Below are 4,822 nucleotides of genomic sequence, written 5' to 3'. Positions count from 1 at the left end.
ATGAGTCTACATTACAAGACATAGTGTTGCCCCATTCGATATGATAAAGTGTCAATGTAATCAATCTCCCACCAGGCTACCCAGCTGTCCTTCCCTGAATTGGTATCTTATATGAGACTTAGATTTAGCCTCTGTATTTGGCATGTTAGAAATTCATTAATTCCAAGTCATTGTTGGGTAGTAGAAGACCACATTGTTGATTCCATGAATAGTCTCCAGTTTGGCTGCCACGCTACTTTATAGTTGTCCATTGACCCAATATAGGTGTTTCTGGAGAAAGAGACTTCCAGATGTCCCCAACACATATCATTTTATCTACCTGATTACTGAGAGTCTCCTCTTCAGTTGTGGATATTACTTATTTGTATTTACACAAGGATGAATATCTTCACAGTTTGTGTCCATTCTGAATAATCCTTACATATACTTCTCCCCTAGATTTCTCTGTCATTGATTTTCCAATTTTGTTCTTTTGGAGTTCTTGACCAGCCATATAACCCAACAATCTCTGACTATTAGCCAGTTTAGATTTATTTTTAAAAATATTTTATTAAAAAAAATATTTATTTATTTATTTATTTAAAAGAGAGAGAGCACAAGTGGGGTGGAGAGGTAGGAGAGGGAGAGAAGCAGACTTCCCACTGAGCAAGGAACACAATGCAGGGTTCTATCCCAGGACCCCAAGATCATAACCTGAGCTGAAGGCAGATGCTTAACCAACTGAGCCACCCAGGTGCCCTTCCAGTTTAGATTTATATCTCTGGGTGTTCATCTTTCCTGCCAGATGGGCAACCAGATACATCACCCAAATTTCTGTTTAATGTGAAGACTCACTTCTGTCTCTCAAAGTCACCCCCCCCAAAATTGGATTGTAGTGTGGCATCTATTTCTAGTTGGAATATATCTTATTTCCACCGATAAAACTTTTCTTTTTACATCTCCCTTACATGACCATATGGAATCTTTTCCAAAACCACCTCCCCACCCTACTCCAAGGCCCTATACAAGGTTGAGGTGAAGAGAGAGAATTAATAAAAGATGCACCATGAAATATGAGCCATCTGTTCATGTAGTTTATTGTGTTGTTTTGGAACTCTTCAGGCCTGGCCTCCAATATACTTCTTTTGGATTTATGATAGAAAACTGTTGTGCATTTCTAAATTTAGGGTCCATGGGGTCAAACTAGTCAAATTAGATCAGATTCTTGCTGGTGAACATATACTGTAGTAGAGTCATAGGATGTTTACTGCTTATTGTTCACCAATTACAATTAGTATAATGTCATCAAAGTAATAAATTTATTTTAGCAATAAATTCTGAGCTATGTCCTGTTCTGAAATATAGCAAGATAATCTAGTATCCTCTGGGATATAGTATGGCAGAAATCAGTACAGCTAATAAATACCTGGTCTAGACACTTAAAGAAATGCTTATGGTATTTATGCTTGTAAATAAAAGCTAGTATTCCATTTTCGCAGAATGCGGTCATCCAAGAAAACAACTGGAAGCTTTCTGGGTTAGGTTTGTGAGAAGAAATGCCGTAACGATATCTGTGGCCATGTTTCAATGTCCTTCAACAAGGGGGTCCAATCTTTCCTTTCCCCAAATGAGGGATCCCTGATCTGGGAAGAGCTTCAGCTAGTAACTATACTTAAGTTGAGGACTGGATAAGGGACAGTGAGCCACCTCCCTGAAAATTAGAGTTAAGATTCTTGTCAGGGGCATCTGTGTGGGTCAGTGGTTGAGCCTCTGCCTTTGGCTCAGGTGGTGATTCTGGAGTCCTGGGATCAAGTCCCAGATCAGGCTCCCTGCAGGGAGCCTGCCTCATCCTCTGCCTGTGTCTCTGCCTCTTTCTCTGTGCCTCTCATGAATAAATAAATAAAATCTTAAAAAAGAAGATTCTGCTCAACATTCTTAGAATCTTCTCAGCGTATCAAGTAGCTCTTGAGTTCCCTTCACCCCCTCTCTAGGAAGCAAGTTCAAAATCAACTACCCCTTGTCACAGATCTCTGTGAATCAAAACTCTGATTACCAGTAAGTCTTTCTGGCTTATTGCAGAAATTGAATCCACTTAACCTTCAAATCAAATAATTACTAGTGGTATCAGAAACCTGATTCCACTGTAGCAATTTCCACTACATTTCTTTTCTTTTTTTTAAGATTTTATTTATTTATTCATGAGAGACAATGAGATAGAGACAGAGACACAGGCAGAGGGAGAAGCAGGCTCCATGCAAGGAGCCCTATGTGGGACTCGATCCCGGATCCAGAGATCACGCCCTGAGCAGAGAGCAGACGCTCAACCGCTGAGCTACCCAGGTACCTTCCACTACGTTTCTACAGATAACAATCACAATAGGCCCTCGCCAATTGACTTTGACAATGCATTCTTAAGGTTTTGTTGCAAAACATGCCCTCTAGGTCCTATGGGGGAATATAATTAAAATGGGGTTGTGTAGGTTGCACAGATTAGATTCATTTCAGCATAATCATTTTTCTGAGCCCTAAGATTCTATACTGTAGTTTGTGCTATGGAATTTCCAATATTTAAACATTGTTAACTATATCCAGGTTTTGGTAGCCAACCTAGCTAATCATTGATTTACCTCCTAGTGAAGCAAACATTAAATCCTAATTCAGTATCAAAAAATTCACCTTTGTCAATTCACCTATTTTATCCCATTGCAACAACATTCTTAGAATTCACTCCAATGTATGGTCTCAGGTTCTTATCAATACACATTAACTAGACATGTGATCCTACCTCTTAAAAAAAAGAAATTTATCCATTCTGTCCAAGATATTTGATATCTAGTTCTCTAACTATGAGTCTGATTGTAATAAGTGTTCATGGGGTTGAATACTGAGATAGCTCAAAGATATCCAATTGAGAAATATCTCGATTTGAACATGTCTAAAGTTTATACCATAATTTTACATAATTTTCCCCATGTCCTCGCCAAATTTCAATTTGATTTTATGGCACATTTTTAGTCTGATAAGCTGTTTTATTATGCTATTTTACATTTCTTGGATTTCCCTTGACACCTTTGTTCTTGAGAAAACACCAGAAGTATGACTGGACAGTCACTCCATAAAGAGATTACCTATAATGCTCATCAGCCATATCATCAGAAGCCAGAAATAGAGAGAGGAATGCAGCAGCAGAGACACTGTAAATTTGAAATAAAGATGAATGAGGCAGGCTGAAATTAAATGTTTTCAGACTGTTGGGGTTCTATAAACTTTATCCTTCAAAAAGAAAGAGGGATAACCTAAAGATTATTTTTACAGTGGGGCTGTCACTCCCACCACAAGCCTAGAACATACGTCAAGAGGAGAAAGTGGGGAATGGAGAGGGACAAGGCCGTTTCCTCCTCAATTTCAGAGTGTGGAGCAACTTCCTCAATTTCAGATAGTCCCTACTCAGGGCCTCAGGGACAAGGCTGCCACTCAACTGAGAAACATAGGGCCCTGGGGATTACATTGCTCATCAGTGGGCCCACAGAGCAGGGTGTTCAGCCAAAGAGGATTGATTACTCTTGAGCCCTACTCGTAGTGGGAAATTTCCTATGTTTTGGACTTGCTTGGAGCCTGTCACTACTCTATTCTTTCCAAGTTCTCCCTTTTGGAATAAGAATAAGCCAATCCCACTATTGTATCTTATAAGTACATGTCTTACCTGTTTTCAGTTTCACAACTACAGAGGAATTTTGCCTCAAGATGAATCACACTGGTTAAGACTTGAGGCTACTGGGATGGTGTGAATGTATTTAACATGAAGAAGGATATGTTATTTGAAAGGCCAGAGGATGGAATATGATAGACTAACTTTTGTCTCTCCAGATTCATCTTATTGATGCTCTAACCTTCATTGTACTGTATTTGGAGATAGGGCCTTTCAGGAGATAATTAAGGGTAAATGAGGACATACGGGTTGAGGCTTAATCTGATATGACTGATGTCCTTATAAGAATGGATGAGATACCAGTAAGCACTCTGTCAGTCCATGCCTGCAGAAAATAAGTAATATGAGGAAATGGTGAAAAGATAGCCATCTGCAAGCACGGTTTCACCAGACATCAGTTCTCTGGTACTTTGATCCTGGGCTTCCAGACTCCAAAACTGTGAGAAAATTAATTTCTGTTATTTAAGTCACCCAGCCAGTTATAGTTTGAAATGGAAGTCTGAGAAGACTAATATAAGTCCCTTTAGGATTGGATTGAGTGAATCATTATGATTTATGCTAGCCATGGTATTGAACGGGATCTTCTTTCTGAGGATCTGTCTTTTCCTTTAATAATTGGGCCCTGAGTCAGAAAACCAGCTCAGGAGGAGTAGAATTCTAGGAATAGAATGAAGTAATAGTTTATAACTTTGAGGTTATGGTTTCCCTTAGCCTAGTGATCATCCATTTTTGGTTTATTTATTTCTATTGCAGGTGTTGAGCAAAACCCAGTGGTATGCTTGCAAGGTCTGACTATTAAATTTTCAGGACTTTGTGAGACAATCATTAAATATAGTTATAATTAAAAGTTACATTATCTAAAGCTAAAATTAAATAAACTGTATTAAAAACAAAGATAAATACTTAGCATCACTCATTTCTGGTTATTGAGCTGTGCCATTTGACCTTCTCTACTCCAAGATCCTATCAGTTTCAATGCTATCCATAAATCCAATTCTGTGAAAACATCTCCTATTGCAATCCTTGGTCTAGAGAATAAAGCTGCAGAAAGTTTCTCAGTGATGTGTATGTTCTTCTGCCAGTGTATATCTTATTGCTTTGTTAATAGGGTGCCCATCATACCATCCCATACTA

The sequence above is a fragment of the Nyctereutes procyonoides genome, unplaced genomic scaffold (genome assembly GCF_905146905.1).
Source record: "Nyctereutes procyonoides isolate TBG_1078 unplaced genomic scaffold, NYPRO_anot_genome, whole genome shotgun sequence".
In the NCBI taxonomy this organism is placed as follows: Eukaryota; Metazoa; Chordata; class Mammalia; order Carnivora; family Canidae; genus Nyctereutes; species Nyctereutes procyonoides.
The sequence above is the reverse complement of the archived record's forward strand: the minus strand, read 5'-3'. Positions refer to the sequence as shown.